Genomic DNA, 16535 nt, shown 5'->3' with positions numbered 1-16535 from the left:
AAGCTTTGAATAATCCCTGTCAATCAGCATCTTAAAATTTGAGGGCTAACTTTATAACATGAGCTTTCTCTTTCTTCCCTCTTAAGTTTTTTTTTTTAACTTTGAAAAGGAAGCAAATACTTTGAAAAAAACTATCTTAAAAAATCTAAAACCAAATATTCACATATTACATAATGGTTTACATATCATAAAATAACATATGTATCTATTTCATACTTATTTTTACCATTCTACAGATTGCCAGCCAGCACATCACTAAGGAGGAAAAGACTCTGGAAGTTTCATGAGAGATGTGTCCCAGCATTCAAGTCTCCACATAAAAAGGAAATCTGTTTCTAATCAAATTCAAGGGAAAAGGATCTATCCACCAAAAAGACCTCATCTAAAATAATCACGATCCACCACTGTAACAAACCATAGTCAAAAAGAATGTGGAAAGAGGTTGTTTAGGCTGTAAAGACAGAAACCCTACAGTATCAAACAAGTTTCAATCAATATTTCCCAAATATTAGATTAATGCAAAGCCTTTAGGAGAAATCAACAGATAAAGGCTCAATATTTAAAAGAACATATTTTGAGCAAGTACAGAAATAAAGGCTAAGATTTAATAAAGCCCCTAAAGTAAGAAGTAGATAATCTGGTATAAAGAAAGTAAGGCAACACTAGACACAGAATCCAAACAAAAATGTTGTTGTATGCTCAGCCAAGTAGTATATCGCCAATTTCTTAATAGTGAGAGACTGGAGACTGTTATGGTAATCTATTGCAAAATCTTCATGGAGCAAACAGTGGAACAAAATACAAACTGGTTGTTTCCTCTTCCTCTACCCTTCCTGAACAGTTCAGTCTAAAAGTTGCAAGGTGAAGCAGAGTAAAGCATGCATCTGCACATGGGGAAGAGAGAGACAGGAGTCTTAGCAGCCTAGAGCTGGATGTCAGAGCCTGATATGAATAAATTAAGTATCCAATGGCATGATGGACAGGCTTGTGGAGTAGTGATAGGACCTAAGGGTGTCAAAACCAGAGTGAGATGAGGAGCATACACTTGTAGGGGAGAAGTCAGGCATAGGATGCCAGAGCCTGAGTGGAAGGAGAAGAACACCCATGGCCAGTAGGGGCAGGAGGCGGCACAGGAGAAGCACCCAGCTTAAGGTTTCAGAGGCTGAGAGAAGTGAGAGCCTGAGCAGAGAGAAAAGAGCATCTACTCAGGAAGGCTGCCTGGCATAGGGTGTCAGAGCCCAAGAGAAAGGTCCCAGACCCAAAAGAGCTAAGTAGGGTTTCCATGCAGGAGAACAAGCTGAAAAGTATGCTGGGGCAGAAGTAGGATAAGGAGGACACACCTGGGAGATGAAGTAAATAAATATATTAAGGATAATGGGAGCCATTATTACAATGTCTCACTGTTCAAGATATATAAAGGAAGAAAATTAGAATGAAACATAAAATGGTGGATAAGAACTGGAGCTATGGTTTTCAATATAAACGGATATTGAAATAAACATAGCTGTGAATGTATTTATGTACTGTATATGTGCATGCATATGTTCATTAACAGGTCCTGAGAGCAACAACACCTCAATAAAAAGGAGCAGAAAACTTTGCTTCTAAAAGCCATTTTCTACTAAGAGGAAACAGGGCCCCTTGAAAAGTGGCTGATTCCACAACTAAGGGACAGAAAGTAAAGATAAGCCTTATTTTCCAGAAAGGAAAGAAGTACCCAAAGAATGATACGAACATGTCAAAAGGACACAGAAGCCAGCTTAAAGAGGCTCCCACTGGAAAAACCTGGGACAGACTAAACATAAAAATAAATCATAGAGAGCCAAATCATGAGTGAACTCCCATTCACAATTGTTTCAAAGAGAATAAAATACCTAGGAATCCAACTTACAAGGGACGTGAAGGACCTCTTCAAGGAGAACTACAAACCACTGCTCAATGAAATAAAAGAGGATACAAACAAATGGAAGAACATTCCATGCTCATGGGTTGGAAGAATCAATATCGTGAAAATGGCCATACTGCCCAAGGTAATTTATAGATTCAATGCCATCCCCATCAAGCTTCCAATGACTTTCTTCACAGAATTGGAAAAAACTACTTTAAAGTTCATATGGAACCAAAAAAGAGCCTGCATTGCCAAGTCAATCCTAAGCCAAAAGAACAAAGCTGGAGGCATCATGCTACCTGACCTCAAACTATACTACAAGGCTACAGTAACCAAAACAGCATGGTACTGGTACCAAAACAGAGATATAGACCAATGGAACAGAACACAGCCCTCAGAAATAATGCCGCATATCTACAACTATCTGATCTTTGACAAACCTGACAAAAACGAGAAATGGGGAAAGGACTTGCTATTTAATAATAGGAGCTGGGAAAACTGGCTAGCCATATGTAGAAAGCTGAAACTGGATCCCTTCCTTACACCTTATACAAAAATTAATTCAAGATGGATTAAAGACTTACATGTTAGACCTAAAACCATAAAAACCCTAGAAGAAAACCTAGGCAATACCATTCAGGACATAGGCATGGGCAAGAACTTCATGTCTAAAATACCAAAAGCGATGGCAACAAAAGCCAAAATCGACAAATGGGATCTAATTAAACTAAAGAGCTTCTGCACAGCAAAAGAAACTACCATCAGAGTGAACAGGCAACCTAAAGAATGGACAATGAAGAATCTACAATGAAGTCAAACAAATTTACAAGAAAAAAACAAACAACCCCATCAAAAAGTGGGTGAAGGATATGAACACTTCTCAAAGACACTTCTCAAAAGAAGACATTTATGCAGCCAAAAGACACATGAAAAAATGCTTATTATCACTGGCCATCAGAGAAATGCAAATCAAAACCACAATGAGATACCATCTCACACCAGTCAGAATGGCCATCATTAAAAAGTCTGGAAACAAAAGGTGCTAGAGAGGATGTGGAGAAATAGGAACACTTTTACACTGTTGGTGGGACTGTAAACTAGTTCAACCATTGTGGAAGTCAGTGTGGCGACTCCTCAGGGATCTAGAACTAGAAATACCATTTGACCCAGCCATCCCATTACTGGGTATATACCCAAAGGATTATAAAACATGCTGCTATAAAGACACATGCACATGTATGTTTATTGCGGCACTATTCGCAATAGCAAAGACTTGGAACCAACCCAAATGTCCAACAACCATAGACTGGATTAAGAAAATGTGGCACATATACACCATGGAATACTATGCAGCCATAAAAAAGGATGAGTTCATGTCCTTTGTAGGGACATGGATGAAACTGGAAAACATCATTCTCAGCAAACTATCGCAAGGACCAAAAACCAAACACTGCATGTTCTCACTCATAGGTGGGAATTGAACACTGAGAACACATGGACACAGGAAGGGGAACATCACACACCGGGGCCTGTCGTGAGGTGGAGGGAGAGGAGAGGGATAGCATTAGGAGATATGCCTAATGTTAAATGACGAGTTAATGGGTGCAGCACACCAGCTGGCACGTGTATACATACATAACTAACCTGCACATTATGCACATGTACCCTAAAACTTAAAGTATAAATAAAAAAAGAAAATGTGATGACATAGGTGCAACTACACTAGAAGAAACTATGAAGTAGTCTGAGGCTTGCACCTACTTACAGTGCATAGGTTTGTATTTAAATGAAGACAATATTCAAATTCATGCTATAAATACCTTCTTCTACACTGGCATTTTGGAATATGGTCTAAATAATTATATTCTTACATATCACCATGAATGTGATAATGTAAAATGCAGAGATATGGGTGTATTTCATTAGCAACTCAAACACAAGAAGAAGCTTTACATTTCTAGGAAAAGTTTTGTATTAACATTTGATTAAATACTTTATATTTTAATGCAAAAAATTAAAATAAATGATAGTAATGGATTGCCACCCATTTAATAAAACAGGTATCTGAGTCCATACCAATATAATCAAATTTTGACGGCTAACAAAATTCTATATAGTCACATCAAAATAACTCTTTCCCCGCCCCCCAAAAAATAATTATTAATGACAAAGGGAAAAAGAGGAACTTTGAGAAAGGCAAGTTAAGTGATCAATGAAAATACCAGCAGCAATAGGATAAGTCAAAACTGTGAGCCTCTTAATAGAAGAACACAGTCTCACTTCTGAGATATTCCTGCCAAAGATACATATAGCTTGAATCTAATCTAATCAGTGGAAGGAGATTCTGGGGGAAGGAGAAGCAGCAACAAAACCAGACTTTCACTTTTATTCTGGGCACTCACGTACTGTTTGTTTTACAACTGGCATGTAATATTTCCATAATTTAAAAAGAAAAAGACAAAGTGATGGCTGGAGGACAGGATGCTGTAGTTGGGAAAACGGCTTTTTTTGCCTAAGCACACATTTCTTGGCCTCTCCTTATAACCATGGCCAAGGTATAGGTGTCTCCCAATCCCAAAATTCTAACCTAGTCATCTGTAACTCTTATAATCGCATCTTTCTTTCTATGGTTCTTAAATATTTGTATTTTGTAATTAACATGCAGATACTCACTAAGCAATATCAAACTCAGAGGCCTTCACATAAACTCAGAAATATCAGTTAATACCTTAGCAAGAATTATTTGATATGATAGCCTTGAGTGTAAAATGGAAAGAGGAATGCCTACAATGTTCTAGAATTGCAGGGAGGGGCAGAGACAGCTACAAATAAGGAAGTAGATACAGAACACTAAAACAAAAGAGATTGGGGAAAGGAGAAAGAGAAGGCAGTTATTATGGAACAACAGTAGAATCAAAAGATGCTGCTTCAGGCTATATTGTTCCAGAAGCAGATCACTATATGGATTAAAAGCATAGACTCTATACTATGCTTCACCTGGGTTCAAATGTCAGTTCTGAAATTATAGCTGTGTGATTGTGGGCAAAATACCTAATCTCTCTGTACTCTGTTTCCTCATGTGTAAAGTGAGGACACTAATAGTACCTATCTCATAGAGTTATAGTGTATACATTGATAAGTTGATATATGTAAAGCATTTAGAACTTCTGGCACATCATAGATACTGAATTGTATAAATGTTTGCTATTGGCAGCCAATGCTATTGGTGTCTTGCCCATATACTGTTGGCACTCACCTCTGCACAGGAAACCTGCTCGTTATGACACCTGTGATACCCTGCTGAGGGCTGCTTTCTGACTGCAAGGACACACTCAGCTTGCACTCCAGGGACAAGCTAGAAATGCCAGAGGGTTAATGTCAATTATGGCTAGGAAGTTGGTGGATTTAACACTCAAATTGTCCTTGCTCTTGGTTTGGGATAACTCCGAGGGTAGTTTATTTGATGTCTTGAGAGTCCCCAATGTGAGTGAACTCCAGGTGCCCACAGTGGTAACTGCCAGAATAATGCCCTTTATTCACTTCTATCCCTTTCTTTTCTTCCTTCCCCACTCCTACCAGTGTTTCCTATGATCATTTCCCAATAAACTATATTCCCTTGAATCTTTATCCCAGGTTTGTTTCTGGGGAAACCCAAAACAAAGCACTGTGTTTTTATTATTTATAACTAGGCCTATCAAATCTAAGGACAATTTTCTTTACAAGAAACATGACTGTGTGCTTTAGAAGAGACCATGAAACCATATGACTGAAAGCACACGATATTTAATACATAAGACTTTTAAAATCTCAATCCAGAGCATACATATGTGCAGGAACCAGCTTTTGACAGAAAGAGGAACATTTATTTTATCAGAACAGGAACAACAGAGGAAAGAATGAACCCAAATGCAATGAGATTCTGTAGAGAAAAGAATGACAGACTCTGATTGCTTCCATATATTTTTAAAGTATGAGGCAAGTTCATATTTATTTTAAAACATTTTTACTTCATCCTTTTTCTTATTACTCCCAGTTATTTTTCTGTTGTTATAACCCCATTACCTTCTACTGTCCCTTTTCCTCTTCTATTTTTCTTAACATTTAATTTGTGTTAATAACAGCTAGCAGAAGGATGACCCTAGGGTGATAGCTGAAAGGAATTATGGATAGGAGGACTTTCGTCACCACAGCTTGACCCAAATCCCCCAACTCCACCCCATCTCAGCAAGATTTGATTAACTCAAAGAAGAAGAGTTGGAAAGAACTGGTTGATTACAATTTTCCCAATTCCCATCTGTGAACCTGCCCACAAGTCCTCAAGAAAGCTCAGTGCACTGGTTAATCCCCTTCCAGGACTTCATGGCTCCTCTAAAACAAATATCCCGTAAGTTGAACAGAAGTGTGTGAAATAAGGTTTTCCTTTATCAGGCTTAAGCTGGAATATGTCCATATAACATTACTTATCACTTGAGAAGACCTAGCTGTGAAGAGCCACAGCCTACCCTGGCACTGTCATGGGAAAGTATATTTGATTTGGATTATTTGGAGCAACATAGAAAGTACAATATAACCTTTTCTATATGTTTTTGCTTATCCATTCAATAAATATTTATTGGGCTTAAAAATTCTACCATACAGCTCAGAAATTCTGAGTATTAAGTGTAAGAGTTAGAATATTCATAATCTTTAATAGAATGTCTAACAATATAGAAAATGCTAAATAAATGCTGCTTGAATGACTACCTGTCTCCTAGTACTTATCACACTGTATTGTAATTATCAGTTTAGAAATTTATCTCCCCAACTAATGACAGCTCCTTAAGGATGACCTTGCCCTACTCATTTGGGTATCCAATATCCAACAAAGTTCCTGGCATTGAGCAGTCTCTCAATAAATATTTGCTTCATAAATGAATGAAATAAATGCATCATTATAAAAAAATACATCATTATGAGCTATTGTCAAAGATAGGCAAGTATTTCCAATGTATTCAGGGCCAAAGACACTCCTAAATGATCTTTTTTACCCTTGAAAAAATTTGGTTCTTTGGTTGGGTGTCGTGGCTCATGCCTGTAATCCCAGCACTTTGGGAGGCTGAAGTGGGCGATCACTTGAGCCCAGGAGACCAGCCTGGGTAACATGGGGAAACCCCGTCTCTACAAAAAAATACAAAAATTAGCTGGGTGTGGTGGCAAGCATCTGTAGTTCCACCTACTGGAGAGGCTGAGATGGGAAGGACATTTAAGCCTGGGAAGTCAACGCTACAGTGAGCTGTGACTGTGCCACTGCATACCAGCCTGGGTGACAGAGCAAGACCCTGTCTCAAAAAAAAAAAAAAAAAAAAAAAAGAAAAGAAAAGAAAAAAGAAAAACTGGCTCTCATTTGCTAGAGCTAAGAAGAGATCTCATTACAGTATTTCTCACCTACCCCCTACAACTGGCCTGCCAAAAAAAAGTAAAGAAACAGAACATTCAATATTTTAACATCCTAACTCCAAATAGAACAAAAATGAAAAAAAAATTTAATCATACTCAAATCCCTCATGCAACAATGAAATCACAATCTTTGGACCTAAGCCATCCACAAATCTTCAGACCATTATATTAAAGTCTTCTGGATTTCATCACAGTTCTTTAAGGGCTGGAAAATAAACCAACTTTAGAGCTCTCCTTTGAACTCCACCAACATACACTTTCTTCATCACCAAGTAAGATTAAGTACCTGTTAGCACATAGCACCATTACTGTATACTAGAAATTCTGTGAATTATGTACTCTGTACAATCACATTTCTACATTGCTTTCTACATTTAGTGATCAATATTAAATGTTGCAGACCAAACGCTTAACTTGAAAACCTTTAACTGGTCTCTGCACATATGTAACAAATTATCTTCAGATAATTTGTGTAGGGTTACCAATTCTAAAGACATTTATCTCCTCCTTAACAATTAAAACACCAAGTAATTGATCCAAATATCTCAGTAAATACCAAAACAAAAGATCTGCCTGAATAGATTGTTTATCTTTCCCATGGCCTAAGGAGATCCCAAAACAAAAGTAAAATACAAATCAGATCACACAACATTTTTATTCAAAATAAAGTTTCAAGGAGTGTTTAATTCATGTAAACTGTTTCTAAAGTGACAAAAATGGTCTAAATGCTAACCAAGCCTCAGACAGATGGCCTGGAACAAATGACTTTGTGAAGTTCCTTCCAATTCTATGATGCTATACAGATAAAGTATACAAAATATGTGTCTACTGCAATTGAATATCTCACTTAAAATAATTATGTAAACTTTATACATTTAAGATAGTATTGGAATGTATAAAAAGGTTGACATTACCCATTACATGTACAGTGATTTGTAGGGCCCTCTCTGCTTAAAAATTGCTCCCATCATGATACAACAAGGCCTAAAATTACACCACCCATTTATTTAAATAGAACGCTAACCAATATTTTTAAGAATGCAAAGATATCTTAATGGGATTTCAATAATACCTACCGTTCATGATTACCATGTGGTATTCATGTAAATTGATTCATTAGAGTGCTTTTCTCATTCACAAGCAGGACCTATGAATATCACAAAAAGCCTAAGATTCCTGAAGATGTGGAAAATCTTCAAAAGGAGATGGGCAACCAATGCAAACTTAGCCTCCTTAACAATTCTGGCCAGGGCCAGCATCTTTGTGCACATAAATCAAAATTATATAATGTCCTATTCTGTTTATTCAAGCAGACAAAATAAACAATTATCCTCTTAGGTGAAATAGATTAGGTATAATCCTTGCTACCTAGGAAGGGTCACTCCAGGTCCTTTTCAGTCCCAGGATTCTATACACGACAAACACAATTTCACCTGTTAACTAGTTCTAAAGCCCAACAGAATTATGTGGTAAAATAACATTCAATCAGAAATAACAGAAATTGTCTGGTATCTTAGAACTAGAGTAGGCTTTAAAACCAGATTTGAAATGGAAAGCTGGCTTCATCCCTTTTATACTTCTGTTAGCTGTGAGCAAGCCTCAGCCTCCCGAGCAGCTGGGACCAGAGGCGCCTACCACCACGCCCAGCTAATTTTTTGTATTTTTAATAGAGACGGGGTTTCACCATGTTAGCCAGGATGGTCTTGATCTCCTGACCTCGTGATCCACCTGCCTCGGCCTCCCAAAGTGCTGGGATTACAGGCATGAGCCACCCACCGTGCCCAGCCAAAAAACATATTTAATAACAGAATTATATTTATAACCAAAAGAAATTAGTTGCCACAAATAATAATCAAGAAAGTACCAATATGAATAACATAGTTCCACAAGTACTAGTGAGCATGATTCTTAGAAGAAAATCAAATACCAGGCAAAAGAAATATTCAGGTATGGCGACTGATGATCCAAACACTATAAATCAGCAAACGAAACAAACGTAATTTTTAATATCATAATCTATGCTACAAAAATCGTTCTTCATGTTTATATATGGAAGAACTCTGAACATCTAAGAAGTCATATCATCCAACCAAAAATGCTGCATTTTACCAAACCTCACCTCCATAGCCAGAAATTTATGCTGGTTCACCTAAATACTTATCAAAATAATTTTTTCAAAAACTTTTTTTTTTTTTTTTTGAGATGGAGTTTGCTGTGTTGCCCAGGCTAGAGTGCAGCGGCACGATCTCGGCTCACTGAAAGCCCCTCCTCCCGGGTTCACGCCATTCTCCTGCCTCAGCCTCCCGAGTAGCTGGGACTACAGGTACCCACCACCACGCCTGGCTAATTTTGTTTTTATATTTTTAGTAGAGATGGGGTTTCACAGTGTTAGCCAGGATGGTCTCGATCTCCTGACCTTGTAATCCACCCACCTCAGCCTCCCAAAGTGCTAGGATTACAGGCGTGAGCCACTGTGCCCAGCCTCAAAAACTTAAAAAGCTGTAGAAAACATATCAACTAAGAGGGTAGAGAGAGCTAACTACAATCTCTTCAAATCTAGAAGAAATCATGACTTCTAAATATTATCTACTTTTAATGGTAATACTTTAGTGGTAATTACTACCTTCAGCATACTCCTTAAAATGGTGAGCAATACAAACAGATCAATAGAAACTACCACAAATGAAAGGGTTAGTCCTCATACCATAAATTAGTTAGTTATAGGGCTTCATTTATGCTTTTTTCACATTGGCTGACAAACATATTCTGTAAGTTTCTTTTAATCAACAATTCAATTTCTCACTTCCATTTTTATTTAAAATACTCTAAAACACTAAATAACACTAAAATGCTAGTATCAACAAAGTAAAATTCTAAAGGTTTTTTTGAAATAAAACTATTTCTTTTTTCCTATGTAGCATTTAGGCTTTTCTCATATCTTCCAGTCTTAAGCCACTTGGATCAGGAACCCTCACCTGATACATGGTCAAACTACCCACCCAAAAAAACATGGACTTGGGAGACAGGGAGGGAGAAAATGGTCACATGTGTTTACCAACACTCTCATCATATCAAGTTCAAAGAAAATGTTTTTCTAATTAGAGTGTTGCTAGGGAGAGAGCCAAATGGATCCACATAATAGCCAATTCCTGTGAACCAAGAATATTACTATAACTGAAATTGAACTTTTATGTGACTATGACAAAAAAAGCTGTTGGTCTCCATCCAGCAGCTAAACTAGTGAGCCATCATGGAATTAAACCCTCCAGCCCCAGGTGAGCCCCTAGATCAGGGGTCCCCAACCCCCAGGCCACAGACTGGTACTGGTCTGTGGCCTGTTAGGAACTAGGCCACGCAGCAGGAGGTGAGTGAGGATTACCACCTGAGCTCTGCCTCCTGTCAGATCAGCAGGTGGCATTATTCTCACAGGAGTGCAAACCCAATTGTGAACTGCACCTGCAAGGGATTTAGGTTGTGCACTCCTTAAGAGAATCTAATGCCTGATGATCTGTGGCGGAATAGTTTCATCCTGAAACCATCCCCCCACCAACCCCACCCCTGTCAGGTGCATGGAAAAATTGTCTTCTACGAAACTGGTCCCTAGTGCCAAAAAGGTTGAGGACCACTACCCTAGATAACTAAAGTCCCAACCTACATCTTTGCTGCATCCTCCTCAAAGACCCTGAGCCAGAAGCACCCAGTTTAGTCATTCCCAAATTTTTGATCCACAGAAATTGAGATAAAAAACATTTATCGGTTTAAACCCCTAAGTTCTGGGATAATTTGTTATTTAGCCATAGATACTAATACAAAGTATGAGAAGGGTAATTTTGCAAGAGATCTTCAAGGTATCTCTAACTTGATGATTCATATATGTCATCTTAAGCTAAACCACCTCACTCTCCTCCTCCTCCCTACTAAAAGATCAGAAGTCAGCAATGCCACACCAAGAAGGCTACTGATTACAAGAGTCAACCATTTCCTCTTTCTAGCATAAGTCAGAGTCTCCTGCATAAACTTTGCAGAGTAGCCCTTTATCCTGCCTCCTACAAATTTATCTGTATACGTCATCATCATCTCCTTCCTTCCTGTCTCAGTAGAAGTCTATCTAAAGTACCCTTGACCTGAGCCCTTGTATTACATCCCTTCCAGTTTGTTCAGTGACTTTGCTTCACCAATTATTTTGCCTCATTCCTTTATCTTCAGATTTTCTTTCTGATGACTCTTTATCTTCAGCAAATAAACATGTGCTTATATCCCTTATACCTTAAAAAACAAAAACCTTCTCTCAAACTCATAGCTTTAGCTATATCCTTCTCTATTCCATTTACAACTAAACTTTCTGAAATAGTAAATGACATTAGCTATTTCAACATCCATGTCTCTTACCCAGTGTGAATTAGCTTCACTTGTAAAACTGCTCTTGCTCAGGTCATCAACGATTTCTTAAGTGATATGTCCAATGGATACTTCAGTTGTCCTCATCCTATTTGATGTCTATAGATATCTAATACTCGTTCCTTTTCTCTAAACTCGGTTCTTCCACTGACTTTTGTGACTCTCTTGCCCAATCTTACTTCCCTGCCCACTCCTTTGAGATGTATTTTTCTTTAACCTCACCCTTAAATGCTGTTGTTCTCCATCCTCATTTCTATTCTGTTTTCACTCTACATTTTCCCCTGAGCGATCTCATCCATTGCCATTGCTTTTAACTATCATCTTTAAATTGTGACTCCAAAATTTACATCTCACGTTGGGTATTCTGCTTAACTCAGATCCATATATACAACTGCCTAATGACATTTCTTAGAAGTCACAGATGCCTCAGATTTAATGGACCAAACTGAACTCATCTCCTCCAATCATGTTCCCCAATCTACTGTTCTTCCTATACTTCCTACCTCAGTAAATGGCCCCAGAATCTACTTAGTTTCCCAAGCCAGAGAATTCATTCTAAGCATCTCAAAAGTATTTATTAAACATTAATATATGCATAAAGATGATGGTGGCTAGAAATTACCCTGACTTCATTTTCCCTCAAGCCCACTAAATCCTATCCATCTACCTTCTTTACATCTATTAAATCCATCTCCATTTCTTAATTCCAATATGCACTGTAGTTCTCATTTCCCACCTGGATAATTATAATAGCCTCTAACTGATCACCAGTCTTCAAAGTTCACCTCCCTCCAATTCATCACCTAAACGGTTCCCTATCTGACCATGTATCTTCTATATAAGTTCCTCAAAATTTTCTCAAATTACTTTTGCTAAGCTCCCATAAAAATTTAAAATTCTGTCACTATCTTTAATATGAAATACAGTATGCTAAAATTAAGTCTACAAAAATCCTCGTTTCACCAGGCGCAGTGGCTCACACCTGTAATCCCACCACTTAGGGAAGCCGAGGCAGATCACTTGAGGTCAAGGGTTCGAGACTAGCCTGGCCAACATGGTGAAACTCTGTCTCTACCAAAAATACAAAAATTGGCCAGGAGTGGTGGCACATGCCTGTAATCCCAGCTACTCGGGAACTTAAGGCATGAGAATTACTTGAACCCAGGAGGCAGAGGTTGCAGTGAGAAGAGACTGCATCACTGCAATCCAGCCTGGGAGGCAGAGTGAAATTGTGTCTCCAAAAAAAAAAAAAAAATCCTGGCTTCCCACTGTACACTAATGCAGTACTCATAGAGAATCCTGCTTTACCAACTAAAATAATATAAAATTTTTTATTATAAATTCTTACTATATGAGTAATGCTCACTTTCTAGTCTTTCACATAAACCAAAAACATATTTGCTTATCAAATAAAGAAAACATATTAATTCACAAAAAATGTTATCTTCTAAGAGAAAATGCACTACTGTAGCATTCTCCAGGGCCATGAAGACCATTACTCTATTACCATAAGCCTGGATGTCTGACATATGATACTCAATACCTAGTTATGAAATGAATTACACTACTTCTTAATCAACTTTGATCATGTCTTCCATTATTCTCTGTAGAATTCATAAAAAATATACTTGAGTTCAGCCATATACAATATTCTATGAAAAACAAACTAAAAGTCAACTGCTTTTCTTCATTTTCTCATTTTTTTTTTTTTTGAGATGGAGTCTCCCTCTGTTGTCCAGGCTGGAGTGCAGTGGCGCCATCTCAGCTCACTGCAAGCTCTGCCTCCCGGGTTCATGCCATTCTCCTGCCTCAGCCTCCCAAGTAGCTGGGACTACAGGCACCTGCCACCATGCCCGCTAATTTTTTGTATTTTTAGTAGAGATGGGGTTTCACCGTGTTAGCCAGGATTGTCTCGATCTCCTGACCTCGTGATCCGCCCACCTCGGCCTCCCAAAGTGCTGGGATTACAGGCGTGAGCCACCGCGCCCGGCCATTTTCTCAATTTCTTATTAAAACACTTTACAAACATAGGTAGATTAAAGAGCAAGCAAACGAGAGAACAGAATTTTGACACCTGTTAAGCAAAGGATTTCCCTGCTTTCTCCTGCCAATGCACAGGCTAAGCACATGACTTAATTTGTCAATCAGGTATCAATAGCTCGAAAGTCAAGTAAAATGATTAACAGGTTACATTACATATCACCACCACCCCACCCCCATTCCCTAGCAATATAGGCAGATTAAACCACAACTGAAGCAGAAAGTCAGAAGACCCAGCTACTTGGGAGGCTGAGGCAGGAGAATGGTGTGAACCCGAGAGGCGGAGCTTGCAGTGAGCCGAGATCGCACCACTGCACTCCAGCCTGGGCAACAGAGCGAGACTCCGTCTCAAAAAAAAAAAAAAAGAGTCTTTAACCGAAAATTTGACCTTTTTAAAACTTAGCCAAAAATACTTACCCAAGCTTTTTCTCCAGAGTTTGCAACGTTCTGTTTTTCCTTCTCCTTTTCTTCAGATAGCCTTTCTGCAGTGTTTCATCTTAACAAACCTGAAAAGAATGGCATTTTAACCAATTATACAAGGTATTCTGGCTTTACGAGCAGCATAACCATTTCTGATTATATGATTTCGTTACTTAATCATGCACAAACAGGAGGAAACTCTTTTAGTCCAATATTACGTTTCCTTGTTTAAAGTTTCCAAACAAGAAATACTCCTAAGTATAAAATAAGACTACAACTTCCAAACTAAAGCCTTCCAAAGATTCCAAAACCACTGTACTTAAGAGCATGAGTTCGGTAATCAAAGGTCCTAGAGATCAAATCCTATGTTTAAAACATAACTCAAAATGCGACATTGAAAAAGTTTCTCTCAAACTGTTGGGTCCTTGCTGGCAACAGTGCCATAATGTCCTTCCTGGCATACTTTTCATCAAATGAAAATCTTGCAAATCACAGGGTGCTTGGGAGTTGGTATGGCATACTGACTAAGGGACTGCAAACGAGTCAGATTACCTGGTTTCAGTCACAGCTCTGACTTTGAACATGTTACTTTGTAGGTCTATTCTGTTCTTTCATCTAGAAAATGGGAATAGTAGACTTTACATTATAGGATTGTTATGATGATTAAATGTGATAATATATGCACATAATTATATGTACCACTCAATAGTTACAAAACAAAGTATTCTGGTTATTCATCTATTTTTATACTTTGTATATTTAACTTGGAATAAAACAACTTCATTGCTATGCACAGGGTGAAAGCAGAAACCACTAAACCGGTTGAAACTTACAGGCGCTTAGACAGTTATAAAGCCCATGATTTCCTTAAAGACGAAATTCACATGAACTTTCACCTTTAACAAACGTCAACACTAAGGCCAACAGGAAGGTAAAAAAAACGACAACAACTAATACTCTCCGGAAGGAAAATCAGCTTCTCTTCACCTTCCTTTGACCAATAGGAAATTCTGCTGAAACGTAGTCTTCTAGAGTGCAGTGCAGCAAGCACCAATTCAGAATACAAAACACATCAACCCTGGAGAAGAAAGCGAGGGTTGTTCCAAGGCTTCCCCGCCCTCGGTCAACCGACCCTATATTAAGCAGCATGGGGTCTACTACAACCCAGTGCAGCTGGCAAGGCTGAAGTCCGAGCCTGCGAGTGCACGGTCCTTCCCGCCGAGTCCACACACCAGCAAGTGGAGCGCCTTACCATCACCCGCAGGAACCGCTCCTGTATCAAAGTCCCCAGCCATCCGATTGTCATGGCCCTTCCAGACTTTGCCACTGACCTCCAACCCCCGGTCTATAGGTGCCCAACCCCCGGTCTATAGGTGCCAGGGCTGCAGGTAAGGAAGGCAAAGGAATATGACAGAGTCGCCGCCGCAGGCAGCCACTACTAAGCCAAAGCTCTCAGACTCCGACCAGGTTGAGTTCCAGACACACTGGAAAAAGGGGCTGACGACCTCAACCCCGTCTGGCCCGGCCCATCCCCTCACCTGGGAGAGTGCCGAGGCAGCCCGAAATCCCTCTGGCCTCTCTCCGGGGAACGCCGAGGGCCTTGGGCGGCGGCAGGGGCGGCGGCGGCAGCAGCACCGAGCCGGATGCAGCCTGCGAAGCTCTGCCGGTGCCCACACCCTTTAGCCCCGCCGCCCGGGGCCGCCGCCCAGGTCCAGACCCTGGCCGCAGCCACCTACACCCAAGGAGGCGGAGGAGGAGGGGAGGGGTCCCAACAGAGGCCGGGCGGCACTGCGCCTGCGTCAGGCAGCAACGTCACACGCCAGCGTCGCCGGCGCCTCGAGGTACGCCACTCAAGCCCTGCCCTGTTTCCTTCTCCCTGGGCTGCAGACGGAGCCAGAACCCAGAATTTGAAAATCACTTTGCTACCCTAATAACCCAAAGGAAAAGTTAGTGCCTTCCTGATACCAGGAGACAGATAAGCCCACTTAGGAGAAGGAGGCTAACGAAAAAGGAGCATCGGATGGGTGTATGACGTGAAGTGAGTCCTTACGAAATAGAGATGCTTTTATGACATGATCAATAAGCGAGCTCGATTGTGTGAAATGCTGCCACGCTGAATCTCTCAACTAAGTCTATTATTATGCTGATGATATTAATGAAAAGTAATTTGCTGCTCCTCTTTTTAAAGAGAAAGGCTCTTATTTAGCGGGTGAACCAAGGCAAACGACTTCTTGGTATTAGAGGCATGTCGCAGATATGTATTTATCTGCGCACCTGTTATGTACAAACTATCAGGGAGAGAAAAGTGGAAAACACTAATATACTCGCAATAGTAAACAGTGTTTAGCAGGGC

At 39.5% G+C, this 16535-nt stretch overlaps 1 protein-coding gene across 1 annotated transcript in view; it reads right to left on the bottom strand.

The window, feature by feature from the left end:
* BLTP1 (bridge-like lipid transfer protein family member 1) overlaps positions 1–15949 on the bottom strand; it is a 208736-nt gene extending 192787 nt beyond the window's left edge. The window contains exons 1-2 of the mRNA XM_058437034.1: positions 15721–15949; positions 14180–14268 (exon numbers count right to left, since the gene is read on the bottom strand). The gene's annotated coding sequence lies outside the window, so the exon portion shown is untranslated. The remainder of the gene's footprint in view (positions 1–14179; positions 14269–15720) is intronic.
* Between the last annotated feature and the right edge of the window lie 586 nt (positions 15950–16535).

Source organism: Hylobates moloch, unplaced genomic scaffold (genome assembly GCF_009828535.3).
Source record: "Hylobates moloch isolate HMO894 unplaced genomic scaffold, HMol_V3 SCAFFOLD_3, whole genome shotgun sequence".
NCBI classification, from domain to species: Eukaryota; Metazoa; Chordata; class Mammalia; order Primates; family Hylobatidae; genus Hylobates; species Hylobates moloch.
The sequence above is the reverse complement of the archived record's forward strand: the minus strand, read 5'-3'. Positions and strand labels throughout refer to the sequence as shown.